This window comes from Leptopilina boulardi, unplaced genomic scaffold, assembly GCF_019393585.1.
Source record: "Leptopilina boulardi isolate dan_hultmark-lab unplaced genomic scaffold, ZJU_Lbou_2.1 LbouV2_165, whole genome shotgun sequence".
Lineage (NCBI taxonomy): Eukaryota > Metazoa > Arthropoda > Insecta > Hymenoptera > Figitidae > Leptopilina > Leptopilina boulardi.
In genome coordinates, this window is record NW_026137713.1 from 2,315,044 (window position 1) to 2,334,053 (window position 19,010).

Consider the following 19,010-nt stretch of genomic DNA (forward strand, 5'->3'; position numbering starts at 1 on the left):
ATATAATAGTTGTTCTACCCACTATATACGCGTGAGTCAACTGTTACCAATGCTGTTCATGACAGTGCGTAAACGCAACTTTCAACCCCTAAAACCACATTACCAATTTCACTATCTAGTGACGTATTAATTGCTAATTACTAATTATTGATCACTGTTTAACCCATTACAAAGCTTAAAAAATAATCTTGACCCTGTTAAGAAAATAAATACTTACTAACCCTTTAAAGACCGGACAGTATGCTAAAATTTACCATACAGTCCTGTAAAGTTTACTATACTTTAGGTTACATTTTAAAAATCTACTTTACTTGGGGTAAAATTTACCATACGGTTGTGTAAAGTGTACTATATTTAATTTAATACATTTCCATTTAATTTTAGGTTACATAAATCTACTAAATGAAAACAATACGATTCTGCAACGTTTATTATACTTTTAAAATGTAAACTAAAGTATAGTAAATTTTACAGAACCATATGGTAAATTGAACTTTAAGTGAAGTAAATAAAATGGAATATAAAGTATAGTACACTTTACAGTACTATATAGTAAATTTCACAAGAAGTAAAAAATAAATTTTAAAATATAAACTAAACTTTACAGAACCGTATTGTAAATTTCATCCTTTAATGAAAAAGAAATTTTACTATATACTGGCATGTAATTTATTTTTTTTATTGCACATATTGTATAGAATAAATAAAAATTTTCTTAAACAACTTCTAATGTTTAGAAAATTTTGGATTGATCATTTACTGCAAATTTTAATAATGTAACGGCTAGACTTTTGTCAGTCAATAAGCATGCAGGTGTGTCTTGTCAACGTTTTAATAAATTGAGAAACTTTGATATAAATTATAACCTTGTTTCTAACTTACAATGATGATGTTTGAAAATAAAATATTTTCAACACCACCTTGGCCCAATTATAATGAAAAATTATAAATGTATATTTGGAGAGTTTCCAAAAAAAAAAAAAAAAAACTGATGAATAAGAGAATGTTATTTTCTAATTTCAAATCATGTTAAGTGACTATTTCTTTTTTTTGCGATTACTTCTCTCTAAGTGTGTAATATAGTTTAAAAGAAATAAAGTAGTATGTATACGTAACATTGTACACGTAACTGAAGAATTTCCAGTGCAAGTTTTCACTTCGCGCATGTAAGAGGAAAAAGTAGATAGTGACTGATTATTACGGCCAATTGGCTATTATATTGAACAGAAGTCGGTCGCGTATTAGTCGCACTATATATCTATATAATATTCCGAGAGAGGCCCATTTTTCGCTTTCCATTTTTTTTTTTTTTTATTGGAAAAATTAGAAATTCTATTTTTTTAAACATTTAAAAATTTTAGATAAATTATTTATTTTTTCATTAACGTAAAAAAAATTTCACCTGTAACAACGATATATTTTACTAAAACAGCGAAAGTTTTTATTATAATCTAGAGAAGCATATCGCTGTTTCAGATGAATATTTTTTATTTCAAGTTTAATTTTATTTAGAACAGGTCCTAATATCGAAAAATTAGTTCACAGTTCAATATAAGGTTCAGGAAATATGAAAAACGTTCAAAAATAAATCAAATCAAAGATAACAATTTAAAATATGTATATATTTATAATTAAACCAGAAATATGTATAGTGAATTAATCGACCTACGCCTATATTTTCATCCCTATAAAAGTGAGAGAGGGGGGGGGGGGGAGAGAGAAGGGATTGAGGAGAAAAGCTTCCTGTTTGGAGTGGGAGACACGGTGACGTCATCAGTTTCGTCAAGTGGGGGAGGTTTAAGAAGAAAAGAGGGGTAGAGCAGCTGTCAGTGTGGTGGGGGATGAATTGGAGAAGTGGTGGATTCCAGGGGTTGAGGAAAGTTGAGAGGGAGTGGGAGAAATGGCGGCCGAGGTGAATGACCGACCTAGACTTGTAGTCAGGGGTGTGCAATGTATAAAACCGTCCGTAATAGCAACCCTTCTTCAAAGCAATCTACAAGGGTAGGCTTTACACCCTCTTAGAGAACTATATATATATATATATATTACTCACTTCCCTTGCATATACATTTTTGTCTTCACGAATGTCCCACTGTTTATTATACTTTATTCACGAGATGTTGAAAAGGGGTGTGCATAGACACTAGTAATAGACCAAATCTTACCAAAAGCAAGATACAAAGAATAAATAAGATAATTATATAGAATCACTTAAATCATTTAATTAAATATATGGAGGAAATTAATAATTATTTACAATTTTAGAAATAGTTGATGAAATTCACTAAATCAAAAAATTGTATGGTTAAATCAACCATACGTTTTTTGTAAATTTTACTGTATGCAATTTGAAAATTTTACTATACTTTTTTTGGAAATTTTGTTTATATTTTCCAAAAGTAATATTTCAAAATTGACAAAAGAAATTTATATTTAATGACATTTTGTAACATTTTTTTGACACCAATTACAGTATGGTGACAAATAATATTAAAACTGTATATGTATATATATATATATAGATTTACATCATAAATGGATTATATAGCATATGAAGCCATTACTAATTCAGTTAAATAGTAACCTGCATCAGTATTTACAGAATCGATAATCATCATTGACCTAACTACTCGGAAATATATTATTTACTATATTGAACATTGTTAACCGTTATAAATATTGTAGCTAGTTAATGACTCTGATCCAAATTCAGTTAATTAATTAATTATCCAATATATTCATTTTCTATTAAACGCGCGAAAAAACAAATTAAATAGCAGGAAATGGTGATTCTTTTTTTAAAATTCATTTTGAAAAAAAATTAATTCTAAAATTTGATTTTTTTTCAAATAAATTTTTCATTTATGTGAAAAATGCAATTTTCAGAATTGATGATATATTCTAATTTAGAAAACTGATTAAAGAAGATTAGAATGATTGTGGAATTAATCGTGTAGGGTTAAAAGGTCAAGAAATGTTGTATGGAGTCACGAAATTCTTCGAGGCTGACCGCATCGAAGAAGCAGAGAAAGAGAGAGGGAGAGAGATCATCAAAGTTGATCAGAACGAACAGCTTGTGATGACTTGCTGCTCTAGAAAGATAAAAACAACAACACTTGCAACTCAATCTAAAAAAATGAACCTCACCTAATTTCTACTGATTAACTTCTTCTAAACATGATCGAGAAATATTTTTTATATATATATATCTACTAAAAGATCATTAATTTTAAGAGGATAAAATGTTAAATTAAAATTTATTTAAAAAATAGGTATACGGTAAACGTTTAGAATCACTTATAGTAAAATTTACAAAACAGTATGGTAAAATTTGCTCACATAAACTTTTAATATAGATGCTTTTGTTTTGTTGAAAGTGATCAAAATCAAATCTTTAAGAAGTTTTTTTTAGAGAGGGGAAGTTGTAGAATGGTTTGAAAAAAGTTGCACGCGGTAAAAGTTTTCCGTTTTATTCTGCCAGTGCCACACACCACGTGGTTCGTATTGATCCTCTTCGGTGGCACGACGAAGAACTAGGAGGTGGAGGAAGTGGTGGAGGAGGATTTGGAGGTGGTAGCATAGGTCTCTTTATCGGATCTCTCTCTCACATATACACCCTCTCGTAATTTCTATCTCTCTCTCTCTCTCTCTCTCTCTCTTTATGCTCTTTCTCACTTTTAACAAGGCGACCTCCCTTCGGTCGTTCTCTCTCCATGCAGAGGGTAGCAGCCTAGTGCCCCTGCCTTTCGGTCGTTCACCCTTCGTACACACAACGGGCACTCGATTCCAATTCTCTCCGGTATACACGTAGGAAACGGCCAATCTCGGGGACTGTACTTGACCCTACGGATATCCGCGAAGATGAGGGAAACAAGTGCACAGACCACAAAGACAAGATCCAAAGATTAAGGAACAAAACGTCAGACAAATGTCAGGAAAGACGTTTTTGCCTTTTCTTAAGGGGTTGTATCTTAATTGTTACACAGGGTAAAAAAAGAGTTATATTTTTTTTTTCATTCCAATAAAACAGTCTCTAAATGTGAATCAGTAAAAATTTTCACTTTGAATTAGTGACTCACTTTTTGTTTTTAAATTAGTCAAATTTAACTAATTAATAGTCATTTTTTTTTACTATCGAATTAGTAAAATTTAAATAATTTAAAACCAAAATTTTAGTCAAATTTTAAGTAATTCAGATTTGGAGAGCAAAATGTCCTTTTTCAAAAAATTTGGTATTGGTAGAATATTTTAAATGTATTTTTTGATTATAAAAGTTGTTTTAAATTATATGTATAAATGAAAAATTTCCTCTTTGAAAAAAATTTTTCATTGAAATGAAAACGAAAATTGTTTAATAATTTTAAGGAATTATATATATATATATACGTATTAGATACTGAGATACTTTTTTCCTAAGGCGTATGTCTGACCAAATTGACTTTTACTACTTACACCTCAACTTTTTTTTCTCATTAAACTCACATTTCTTTCTTCAAGAAACTTAAAATAAATAGGAATTTTTGCATTTTGCTAAAAAAATTTTTTAAAAATTCCCGGCTTGGTAAAAATTTATAAAAATGTTCACATGTTTATGTGTAACTTACAGATAATGACGAGATCGATTTGTTAAATCCAAGTACATACTAGTTCCTTGTGCCTGCTTACCTGGAAAAAAACAATTTTTAACATTAATTATTACTATTTTAATTTTTCAATTATTAATTACTGGAAAATTTAAAAAAAAGAAATAGAAACACAAAAGTTTCTTTTTTTATTCTTTTACTGATATTATATAACAGTATATAATTTGTGAAAATGGATGAAGAGATTTATAATTATTGTACCTAATTGAAAATTAAAAAAAAACTCGTCTTCAAAAAGATTTATCATAATAATTGCTGTTAATAATTTTTTTTTTTAATTCAAACTTAATTTGCAGTTATTTTACATGTAATTATTATTCATGGAAAGTTTTTCATTCGATCGTAATATTATAGCAACAAAAGAATTCTGATCACGTCTTGTGCGTGGAATATGTCGAATTGGAAAGCGGCTTTTTATTTTCACTTTAAGACTTCTCTCTTTCAAGAGAAGAAGAAAGGTTAAGGTCGTCGAAAAAGTATCACATGCATTATATTGCGAAAGAAAAAAGAAAGAATTACAAACATCGCACAAATATAAAAATACATTGTATAAACAAAATGCAGTGGGGGGGAAAAAAAAAGTAAATAAAAATTGAGAGAAAAAATCGAAAAAAGTTAAAGGAGAGAGAAAATTTTTTTTCTCAACTTACACTTGAAAGGTTGTTCTTCTTTGTTTGAAAATAAATATACAAATAAAAGCTTCTTCATCTTAGAAGACCACAGATACACGTTGTGGATCTTTCTCTCTCTCGTCTTATGCAGCAAAGAAACTGAAGTTACATCTCCTTGTGAAAAGGGTAGTAGACTTTGAAAGAGAGCGCGAAGAGTGTATATATGTCGAACCCTCGAGATTCCACCCCTTAAAAGGTCTCAGAAGAAAGAGAATGAAACTCACATCTTGGGCACGGAAAAAATAACTTTTTCCAATGATTCAACACAGAAAAACCCGTAAACAGAAATTAAGAATATATTCTTGGCGCATATTTAAGAATATTTTATACATATATATTATTTTTAAAATAAGAATATATACTTAATTTAAGAGTGAAATATTCTTAAATAGGCGTCAAGAATATATTCTTAATTTTAGTTTACTGATTTTTTCTATGTAGTTGTACTGCTTGCAATTTGATTTTTAAAAATATAAGCCAATATTCTTAAATATAGAATATTTTTTCAATATATATAGTTTTCGATGATAGCGAATGAAATCTGTATAGCGAAACCATGAGAGCGGTCAATTAGACCACGCCTTGACTTTATAGTTCAATCAGAATACATTAACCTCTCATACATATAACTGCTATGCGAGAATTCGACTATTTTTCTTTGGATATCATCCAAGTTTTACTCAGAGTAAATGCAAAAAAAAAATCAAATGTTTGATGAAACTGTTTTCAAGTAATGAATATTTCACTAATGCGTTTTCATCAAATTACAACAGCAGGACTAAATTTTCTTTTTACTTTAATTTCTTTTAAATATATAATTTTATATATATAAAGTACAAAATTAGGAAAAGTAAGTGACGTATTTTTGATATTTTACAAAAGAAATTAGAATAGTAAAAATTTTTTTTTTGATGAAAATTCGATGTTATTTTTGGGAAAAATTATACACGTGGTAAGCACGTGGTAAATCACTTCTTAGAAACAGTCATGGCACAGGAAAAAGACGGCTACTCGTGATAAGTATCGACCAAGGGCAAAGGGTAGGACATGCGTACTTTAAACATTGCCTTCGCGACTAAAATCAAACGCAGTTGTGCCGAAAAAAATCTCATTTACTGTGAAAACAAAAATTATTGACATTAAATAATTTTTTTATTTTCTATAAATGTTTTCTTTTTTTTAAAAATATTTTCTTCTTTTTTTTACTTCTCTTGAATTGATAAGATTAAAAATCACTTTTACCGAGAAAATAAAGAAATACTCAAAAACTAAATAATAAATATGACAATTTCAATAAACCTAAAAAATATTCCAATACTCTCTAAATCTGAATAAGTAAAAAAGTTTACTAATTTGAATTAGTGACTTTTTGCTTCTCAATTAGTAAAATTTTACTAATTGTTAGTAAAAGTTACTAATAATTAGTAAAATTTTACTAATTGAGAAGCAAAAAGTGAGTCACTAATTCAAATTAGTAAACTTTTTTACTAATTCAGATTTAGAGAGTACATCATTGATAAAAAAAAACAAGACATTATTAAATACCGAAAAAACATATATAATTAAAGTGGGAGTAATAAAATATTTAATAATAAAAAAAGGGAATAAAAAACATAATAATAATTGAAGAAATAATAGAAAAAAAAACCACCAAAGGGGGAAAAAAAGCGAAGTGAATAAAAATGGAAATGTTTTTCTATGGGTTCTCGTAACCATGAAATACGAGACGAAGGTCGAAATGGGATGGATACGATTTGGACAACCCTGAGTATTCGTATCGAGCGGCAATGCCAAGGGCAAGGGCGCCTTTCCCCCCACCATAATACTACAGTCAGAAGCACCTCTTCCCCGTTCTCTTCCACCAATCAACACACGCATATTCACGCATAACATACATACACATGTAAATTTTCATACCATGAAAATAACAAAAAGAAAAAAAAATCGTCTACGTGTGTGTATAATGAAATGTAAATGGATTTGATAATATGTGAGTTCTATTTCACCCATACATACATATACACCCAAAAAGGGAGTGCTTTTGATGTTACAATGACTGAGCAGACAGATTGAGTAATGAGACTTTTGTTATACTATATATATATATATATGGGCATTTAGAAAAGTGAGTAGACAAAATCAAAATAATATCGACACAAAGTGTCAACACTTATTCTAATTTTAAATTTCACTTTCACTATCACTGATTTTAATTTTCACTCTCAATTCCATTCTTATAAGAATTTAATTGAGAGTGATAATTAAAATCAGTATTAGTGAAAGTGAAATTGAGAGTAAAAATTAGAATCAATGAAAATGAAAGTGTGAGTGTAAGTGTAAGGGAAAATGAGAGAGAAAATAACAAACAATGGAAATGAAAGTGAGTGTGGAGATTAGAATTACTGGAAGTGAAAGTGAAAACGCAAATGGGAGTAAAAAATCAGAATTAGTAGAAGTGAAAATGAAAGTGAGAGTGAACATTAGAATCAGCGGAAGTGTGAGTGAAAATTAGAATTTCTAGAAGTGATAATGCAATTACATAAACGATTCTTGTTACTATCAATAATTATAACTTTCATTTTAATTTTAAAGTGAAGAAAAAAATTTGTTTTCCTATTATAATAACAATAATAAAATATTATACAATTCGCAGTTTTCGTGAGAAAAACACAAAAGTTGTAAAATCATAAACTATTCGAGAAAATAAAGCATAGAAAGAGAGCGTGCGCGTATATGAAATGAAAAGTATAGCGCGGGAAGTATAATAGAGAAAGAGAGTGAATTTCATATCGAGTGCCAACGCTAACTATATAAAAGCTTAGTTTGCAAGGCGGAGAAAGCCGTGGTCGCGAGAGGTTAACGTACTCGAGACTTATAGTCTTGCAACTAACGATGATGTTTCTACCGTTACATAAACGCACCACCGGAGCCAGGAGAGCAGCAGCAGCAGCATTAATTCTATTTGACGATGAACAAACAAAAAGAAAAATAATTTCCAAATCATAAACATTAAAAATGAAAATATGGCAAACATAATATTCTCATCCGAGTTCAAATATGTGAATTCAAGAATTTTCCTAAACAAGAAAAAAGAAAGAAAATCTTTCCTTACATAACATTTACCAAATACCTATAACCTCAATTTATAAAATCAACAAATATTATCATATTCAAAATTGAAAATAAAATGATAAATATGAAAATTTAATGTGAGTTTTACGAATTAAAATTATATTCTAGACATGGACATTGGATCGAGGAAACAGGAAGCGCATTTGAGAAACCCTGCACAAAGAGAAAGTGGCGACCGACATATTTTGCGTTCGTTTATAACGGTAGTTGGCATAACTATAGAGTCACAAGGCAAAATCTATCGTAGATCACACTAAAACTGCAACTATATTATAAATGTTTCAAATAAAAAAAATGCACTCACGATATAAATGACACAAAAGAGCAAGTTAAGTGCACTAATATAGTCAATCCAAAAAAAAAAAAAAAAAAAAAAAACCGGTTTCAATATACATACTTATATGCGACAATAATTAAGGTGTTACGCGTCAACGAATCATTGGAAAAGCAACGATCATGAGAATTTCTTTAACACAAGACCCTGATGATTGATCGCTTACGCAACTGTATCGGAATCTTTGATTAAACTTTTTTTTTCTCTTACACTTAAAAGTTTAATTAAATTCATAATTACATTATAATTTATTCTAAATTCAAATAGATAAAGAAAATAAAGATCAAAATCATGCTCAAAAATAACGTGCAAAAAAAGTATACTTTTCTGCGTAGTATACAGAAAAATTGAAAAACAGTGCAGAAAAGTATAGTTTTCTGCACAGTATACAGCAAAGTTATAAAAAACAGTACAGAAAGGTATACTTTTTCGCATTTTATATAGCATAGTTATAAAAACAGTGCAGAAAAGTATACTTTTTCTACACAGTATAAAAAAAATTAAAAAAAAAACAGTGTAAAAAAGTATAGTTTTCTGCATAGTATACAACAAAGTTATAAAAACAGTGCAGAAAAGCATACTTTCCTTCGTAGTATTCAGCAAAGTTAAAAAAAATAGTTACTTTTCTGCACAGTATACAGAAAACTTAAAAAACAGTAGTGCAGAAAAGGATAATTTTCTACACAGTATACATCAAAGTTTTAGTAAATATTTCATTCAATATATGTGCAACTAAAATTTTTTGGTTGACACAACTAAACTTTAGTTGACATCAACCAAAGTTTGGTTGAGACTACCAAATTCTTTTTCATTTTCTTATTTAGTCGTCTGAAACAAACTTTGGTTGTTGTCAACTAAAGTTTAGTTGTGTCAACCAAAAAATTTTAGTTGCACATATATTAAATGAAATATTTGGTTGTCAGCTCAAACATTTTTTCTCAGTGCGTTAAAGTAAAGTGGCGTAATTCTGCAGTGTTATTATGCACAACAAATTTTCATACTTTTCAGACATAATATTTTAATAAATTAAAAGAAAGATAGAAGAAAATTATATATTAATGATTTTGACCTTTTTTTCGGAATAATTAAAAGTTATACTACTTTTTCTTTTTTTTGGAAGACACCTCAGGGTAAGTTTTTCATCTTTTGTAAACGAGCGCGCATTCACGGGAATTTCTTATGCTTCGATAATCAAGATCAAAGGGCAAAGCCGCCTGTTAACGTAAATGTACCGCATGTCATTCTTATTTTATGTGTCTTGCCTCTCGGTGATATAGGTCGCTCATCATGTCGAGTAGAAAACTATATATACAACTGCCGTTCAGAGTCTCACGAAAACCCTATATAAGGACAATTACCACTTTTATTTCCCACTATATATCATCAATTCCAAACAAGTTCCAAAAAAAATTACAAGTCTTGAAAAAAAAATAAAATTTTGAAATAGTTTTATTTGGAGTAAGTAATTTAATAAATGTTTCAAAAAAAGATTCTTTTTTAAAATATATAGTTTGAGAAAATTTTTGTCTAGACTTGTTTGGTTTATTTCATAGTTGAGTGAGCAAGTGCAAGGTAGAGTACAGTGTAGTCAAAGTGCGGAACACCTATGTATATATAGAAGCGAGCGAAAGTCCTTACGTCATTCACGCGTACACTGTTCCTGCAACACATTCCAAAGAGGTGCACAATTCTACCTTTCATGACCTCCTCACAGGCCTAAAAGTCCAACATGATCACAACATTTTTCACCTACATTCCTTTCACCAAAAAAATTTTTTTTATTTATTTTTCTAGAAAAAACAAAATTTTATTTTATCCCAATAATATAGAAAATTTACTCACTGAGAAAAGAAATGGTTTTTATGGAAATTGAAAAAAAAAATTATAATCATTAAGAATCGAACTCGGTTTTTATAGTTACAAATCATGTAGGCTAACCTCACAGCTACATTGAAAATAATATATAAAGTCAATTAAAATTATTTGAAACTAAATAAATATAATAACTATTTGAAACTACTAACTGCCAATAATATAATAATTTTTACTAATTGTAATTTACTATTATTTGAATAAATTAAATTTTATTATCAAAATTCAGTTGAAAAGTTATAATTATATTAGGTAATTTTAAAACTTTTCAAAGTTTATCATGTTTCAACTATATTTTCACTATAAATCAAATAAAATTTTGCTGCAACAAAAATATTTCCGTGTCCTATTCAAAATTTTCTGCGAAAATTATTAGTTCTAATTTCTAAATGTTAGTTTGCGCAACTTCTCTCCCTTTTTTCTTTCTCTTCTTTACAGCTCATTAAAGAAAAACATATTACATATAGTTTTCCGTGCTTATTTTACACGAGTGCGAGAATTCGTAGAACAATTCATTGATTTATCATGTGTTATGATATTATTAGCGACTTATACTCATATATGCGTGAATAGAGAGGAACTTTAGACACTACATCCACGTACTATTTTATAAATAAATCTTTTTCACAATTATATATAATTGTTTGTTATAAACCCAGAAAAATTTTACAAAATATTGAATTAAAAGGAAGAAAAAAAAATTTAATCACCAAACTAACTAATCACTAGTAATTCAAGTGCATGATAGACAGTGTGAACGTAGCTTTAAAGCGTATCGATGCAGCGACCCGGAAGCGACAATCAGTAGCGGGAGAGAGACGAAGAGTGGGAAACGAGAGAGATCGAGACCTCTGGTAAAGTGTAAAGCTCAATAAGCAGGTCAACCCCGCGATATCGTCTCAAGGGAATTAATCCGTCGTGTGAAAGCCGCTTAACAGACAAGCAAGCTTCATTAAACGAATTTCCGTTCTAATATGGGGCGAAATCTCCTCCCCCCCCCCCTTTCTTAAAACGACTTAGCGTTATACCGAACCTTATAGTTATAACTAATTGATATTATCAGAATCTAACCTGACCTCACTAATATTGAACGAAATCAATGCCGCAACTAACCTTGCTTGCCTAACATAACCTATAATGAAAATTCTTTAAACTTAACATTAACCTAATCTAACTTATAGATTATTTTAGGTTATGTTAAGTTTAGAGAATTTTTTATTATAGGTTAAGTCGTATTAGGCAGTTTGAATAATTTTGATTAGACTAATTTCGTAATTTATACAAAAATTTCGTTGGTAAAATATTTTAAAATATTAAAATAATTATTTTTTCTTACCACCTTATATATATATATATATATATGAAAACCAATGATAAGCAGTGTCAACTCACCTGAAACAAAAGAGGAAAAAAAAGCCAATTAGAAAAAATATATTATACAGGTTACCTACAGAGTACTCGATCGATAATTCACTATTTTACAAAAGTTTGTATTTATTGGCCGTGTCCAAACTTTTTAGACACCCAGTATATCGTACATATAAGTTCAAAGTAGAGAAATCAAGTACTCAATCGACTAGAAAATATAGATTCCTCTTGATATGACTTGGAAGAGTTATTCAAGTAGATACTATTCTCGCTGAAAAGAGGAGTTTTCCTTGTTAAAAAAAAAAAAAAAAGTGACCGAATTACTTTGACCTTCCAACCTGATTGAGGGAGGTTGAACTGTTGCAAAATGAAAAAGAACAAAAAAAAAAAGAATTGTCTATATATTATCCCTCTCGCTCTCTTTTCGCGGAAACGGAAATATCAAAGCTCCTTCTATATTTAAAGTTCGCTTCTGCTCTGACTTACCTCAGTTCCCCTCCCCCCCCCCCCCTTGGCACAACCCCATCACCCCCATGTGCCTCTACCTCCTCGATCTCGGACTCCAGATATTACTGCTGGCATCGTTGAGTATTGTGAATATATATATACATACGTATATATAAGCGTATTAAAAGTTGAGATTGTATTAGTGCACCTATGGAGGATAGAAGGAGGTGGAGGAGTACATACAACGACGGAGACGACAACGACGACCAAGGGGATTGTGGGGGGGTGGGAAGAGAGGGAGCTCGCAGAGGTTTATAGATAGCAGCGCATGGCCTAGAAACCGTGCCACTCGGTGTTTTTGACCCTTCGCCTAGCTATCGCTTCTGGGCCATTGCAACACGCCGCGGATATCGTTTAAGCTCACTTCACACCGAAATATAAAATATTCTTTATGTCATATAATTGATTAATTTATATTTATTAATTTTTTTTTTTTTTTTTTTGATTTATAATTTATTAAAATATTTTGTATCTAGAAATGTATCATTGAAAAAAATTCCGATTAAAATAACTAGAATTCTGGTTGTTTCAAAGAGAATTCAATTTATTATAGAATTATGGTTAGGGTATATTTAACACTATATAATTCTGGTTATTCCAACTAGAATTCTGATTAAAGGAAATTTGGCATTTCTGGATATTTTAATCAGAATTTTGAATATTTCAACCAGAATTCTATAGTTAGTTCCACCAAAGTTTTTGTTATTCCAACTAGAATTATAGTTAAGATTTATTTAATATAATGATTCTGGTTAAATTAACTAGAATTATGATTATTCAGAAAATACTTCTCTAAAACTTTAAAGTACAAAATTTTAAACAAGTGCACCATTTTGTAAATATGTTATTTGTTTAAAAAATAATTATCATTTTTCTTAAAAAAAAAAAAAAATAACCATATTTGCAAAACGATGTATTTGTTTAAAAAAATCTGTACGGTGAAAATGTGGATAACTATTTTCTGAAGGAAATAAGCAATCATTCATGTAAATAAAATTATTTTTTAAAAGAATTTAAGAAATTGACTCATATGCAAACAAAATATTTAAATGAATCATTTTTGGTGGTTTAAATTATTTTCCTTCTAAATTATAATATTGATTTTCACTGTTTTCTTTTTGCTTTAAATTCGAGAATGGAAAATTTCTTGTTTTTGAAATATTATATTATATATATATATATATATATATATATATATATATATATATCGTAAAGGAGTTTAACCGCTTCAATCGATAATGACGTAACGATTGTAAAACCGGTAGACCCATCCAGGACTCGTTGCAACTGTTTCTGCAAAACGCGAGAGTGAGTGAGATAGAGAGAAAGTATTAACGATAGGGAAAGTGGGAAAGAGAGTGAGTTAGACGATCAGGACGAGTTTTAACTGAGAGTGAGAGGAAGTAGAAAGATATATTCTCTATTAAATTTATAGAAAAAAAAAACATATTTTAAGTAAAATAACTTTGTAAAGCACTTTACAAAAAGAAACTAAACAAATTTTTTCTAATTCTTATAAAATTAAACATTTTTTAATTATAATGAAAAAAAAATACTGACAATTTACCATACTAGTATTGTAATTTATATTCAAAATAGAAAATTTCTATTACTTTTACTTTAAAATGATGACATTTAAATTTCGGGATAAAACATTCAACTACAAGTGGATTGTAAATAGAAAATGTATGACAAAAAGAAATTTACCCTTACTGAATACGTAAAACAATATTTGTTTTAGTTTGTTATATTTCATTTTTCTGTTTTTACCACTTGAGTTATTCCCTTTCTCTTTATCTCTTTTTCTTTATTTTTCACTCATCCTCTGTGGTATATATATATATATATATATGATTATTCCACCTTCGCGGCACGACGCGGGACTTTTAATGCTGTAAACTAACGACTTTCACTTACCAGGATCTTTACTTCCTGGACAAGTTAAAGCAGCCAGTAATTTCACGATTGACTTGAGAAAACGGGAAGAGACCTGTCGTTCCATGAAAATCATATTTATGAGATAACGTGCCACTAAACATGTTATGTAAATCCACCTCAAACCAACTTTGGTATTGCCAATCTTTCATAAATAAAGGACAGGCCCTTTTTTATATTCAGCGTATATGGTATTTTAATTCGTTAATAAAAATTAATTAATTATAATTTAATTATATCAAATAGAAATAATTTTTAAGGGCTGATGCAGAAATTTTAATCGGTACCTGGTAGGGTTCAGATAGGGAAACCCCAAATCCCGAAGCAAAAAATTTACTAAAATGTTTAAAAATAATACTTTTTAAATTTTTTGGTTTGGGTAAAAAAATTTGAAGTTTTTTCAATTTTAAAATTTAAATTCACGTTAAACACATCTAAACAGATTAATACTATCACTAATTGCAAACTGAATTGAATTATCTTTGGGATTTGACCTTTGAATTAAGGTATAGGTATCCTTTGTACTCTGAATGTTATATAAATTACCAGAGCAGAGGCGTAGCAACAGATTGTTTTTTGGAGGCAAAATTCTTAAATACAATACTTTGAACGCATTTATTTAAAAATTATTTAATTAATTACTTAGAAAAAAATTCCCAAACACTAAAGTTTATTCGATCTCAAAATTAAAAGAAAATTAAATAAATCTTTGATTAAAAAAAAGTCTTCATTGAATTTTTTTACATTTTTATACATGTCATATGTATAATTTAATTCTCTTTTCAGTCTGTTAGATATATGTCACATAATAATTGAATTGATCGTAAATTTTCTTGGTCCACGATGTAATATGTAGACATGTTGGAAAGACTATTTTCTTTGTATATATAAGGAATAGGTCAGTTATGAAAAATAATTATCTTCAACAGATATATATCTGTTAAAACTTTACGTAACGAAAAGCAACATTTATTATTACAATTATATAATGACTATTAAGTGATCTTTCATTTTTTTTTAAATAGGCGAAAAAAATAGTTTTAATTTCTTGATTATTCAATGACGCAGATAGAAATCAAATTTTTACACCTGATTTTCACTATTATTTAGGCACGATAATTGATATTTTTAATTTAATAATTTATAAACAATAGAATTAAAACGGAAACTGATCAATTTTATCTTTTTTTTGCGATATATATAACTTGCAACTTTAAATAATGGGAAACTTTCATATTTATGACAGCTTCCATTGAACTTTAATTAAAAGAAATTTCACTGTTTTTGTTGGTGGAAAAATTTTCATTTTTTATTGCGTTATTACTTAGGTAATTGGTTTGAATTTTTTTTTTTAATTCAAAGTTGTAATTAACAAAAATTATAAATTATTATTAATTAAAGAAATGATTTTCTAATTTAAAGAAATCGAAAATTAAAAACTTGTCTATTTCCTGACGTCATATCGAGCTCGTCCCTGATAAGACAAATTGTCAACCAATGCGGTTAGGTTTATAGATCGCTCTATTTCCTCTTACGCAAACCAATTTGTCTATTATTCTTCTACAAAGTGTACTTTAACTCTGTAAAATATTCCTTATTAAATAATTGAATTTTATTGCTACTGTCATTTCAATTTTCAACTTAATTTGAAAATTCCCACAAATTGTTGAACTACATTTTTTTTTCTTTCGTACATTCTTTTTATATATATATATTATTAATTTTTTATTTATTTTCTATTTATTCTATATTCATTTTTCTATGACTTTTCATGGATCTTTGAAGAAAATGTAAAAAAAAAATTTGAAATTGATGAATATTGATTAAATAAAAAAGAGGAAAAAAATATTTTTTTGGGTGAAAATTTTTTAATGTCATTGGACTGAGACGACATTAATAAGAGATGACGCGTGTAAATGAGGTGGTTCCCTGTTACGTAGATCAATTACGATGTGTTCAATGATCTATAGTTAGTCAACGCTTTCTTTCCAGTATTAGTGGGTTATATAACAAATCACTTCCTTGATGTCATTCATTCGAAACAATAACGAATTTAGACCAGGAGTAAATCTCCTACTATTAATTCGAGTTCGAAATAAAACGATGACCTCACATATATAAAACATTCGTTACTTTTTATGAATTAAAGTACATACATATAAATATATCTTATATAATTAGTTAAATTTCTAATAATTTAATAATATATAAAATTTTCCATTAATAAAAGTTTTGAACCCCAAGGAGAGTCGAACCCTAAACATAATACATAACCGAACCAATTAACGACCACGGCTATCGCGAATTATAATAAAGTATTTTTTTTGTTTCTATTTTTTTAAGTATTGATAAAAAAAAATAATAAATAAATACAAACAAGAGAATTAATACAAAATGATAAGATATTTATATATTATTCCAAATTAATAAGTAAGTCAATAAAAATTACTAATTTTTTTAAAACTATATAATTTAGGTTTAGAGAGACAATTTCTATGAAAACGAATATAAAAACTTATATAACTAATTTATATAACAACAAACTATAATATTATATGTGTTAAATTGTCGATAAATTATGTAAATGTTTAAAATGTGGTGAAAGAAAAATTTTCCATATAAAAAAAAATAATGTAAACGTTTTCGCGGAATTTAAAACGTCGAAAAAAAAGAAAGGCTTAAAGTGACTCAGAAAATTTATTGCATCATAATTAAGCCACACATACACATTTCATATATATATATATATATATATATATATATATATATATATATATATATATATATCGTATATGATATTGGATATGAAGAAATTTGATCAAATATTCAGCAATGAATAATAATGTTTATAACATTCTTAACAAAAAATGACTCCAGTAGAAAACAGACCTTGTTTCGGTCATCAACCTTGGTTAACTCACCAACCTTGGTTGAGTTTGTCAACAAAATGTGTGTGACTAAGGATTAACCAATAAATTTAAGTGAGGTAATCTCTTTCTCTCTCTCTCTCTCTCGTGGGTCATTTTAAAAAAACTTTTTTAAAAACAAAAGTTATGTGAAAATATCCAGGGAACGTTACATAAATTCTGCAAAATTATTAAATAAAAAAAATATTAATCATTTATTCTTTTCATATAAAGCAAATATTTTAATTTATATAAAAAATTATTATTATTATTATTATTATTATTATTATTGTTAACTATTTAAATTCACCGATATGTAAATTACGTGAAAAAAAGAAAGTTTTCACACTTCCATCTCTAATCATTGCTAATGAGTTTGGTAATAGCAACAAGTACTTTAAAAAAGAAAAAAAAATATCTCCAATGGCGACTCGAGGTTGGGTTGTGCATAGGTCATTTCCTCATGCATAACCCAATTAAGTGATTATTTAACGTGCTGCCAGCGGTCAATGTACATATATATTTATATGTTGCCCTAGGTTATTCTCCTTACACACTTCCTACCTACTTTTCGCGTAAATACATTAACAGCTCTTGATAAAAAAAAAATTACAAATAAAATAAAATAAAGATTTCAAATTAACTATATAGAAACAACCGCAAAGAATTTTTAATATTATTCTATAAATAGTATACGAGAAAATATTTACATATATAATCTTTTCACAAAAAAAAAAGTTATTAATTTTTGAGAATTAACTAGGAATTAAAATTTTTCTTTCTATGAAAAAGAGACGTTTTAATCTTTCTATGAATTTAATTTTTCTTTCAAATTAATTTTATTTTTATTTTGAATGCAGTATATTTTATAGGCATAAATATCATCAAATTATAGCCCCAAAAAAAGAGACGGGAGCTGCAGGGTGTTAAAAAAAAAAGAATTGTTCTTCGCCACTATATTAAAAATGATAAGTGTTCACTTTTCTTTTGTCTTTTATTCCAAAAATTGTATAATCATGAATGTCTCTATATGTATATATATATGTAAAGATGAAACATGTGGAATTAAAGTTCGGGCCGTTTTCTTGTATGGAAAATGCGCATTGGCTGCGGGGGTAATGCAGGGTTACCTGCGGTCGTTGTGTCCAAAAACTTTGGCAATAAACTTACACTCTCGCGCAGACTCGGGGCCAAACGTAATCGGCCGGGATAGTTTCACCAGTTGCGTAAGCGTCTAAACCGATAGGTTGCTTGCCTATTACAATACTACTACCAGTGGCCTTATAAACGTTGCACTTTTTGCCTCAAGTCAATGGCGTTAATGCCACTGACAAAGAAAGCTGTCTTGACTAACTTCCATATAATCTACAACTTTTTCCAAAAGAATATTCCTCAAAATTTCTTTTTTTTTCTATATTATATTCGTATTAAGAAAAACAATCTAAATTTTTTTTCAACACAACTAATTTTTAAGTACACTGAATCCTCTGTTATTGAGACACTTGGCTCATGTGTCTCCATAGCCAGATGATTCAGTATACTATGAAAATTGTATTAAATAAATTTCAAATACACTGAACCCTGTGTTCTTGATACATTTGGCTCAGGAGCATTAATAACAGAGGGTTCAGTGTATTAAATT

At 28.5% G+C, this 19,010-nt stretch overlaps 1 protein-coding gene across 9 annotated transcripts in view; it reads right to left on the reverse strand.

The window, feature by feature from the left end:
* LOC127277334 (hormone receptor 4) overlaps positions 1–19,010 on the reverse strand; it is a 142,923-nt gene that overhangs the window by 71,570 nt on the left and 52,343 nt on the right. For 2 of the 9 annotated variants that reach the window (XM_051298381.1, XM_051298383.1), the window contains one exon: positions 4,605–4,665. The exons of the other annotated variants lie outside the window; for them this stretch is intronic. The gene's annotated coding sequence lies outside the window, so the exon portion shown is untranslated. The remainder of the gene's footprint in view (positions 1–4,604; positions 4,666–19,010) is intronic. 9 annotated transcript variants of the gene reach the window in all.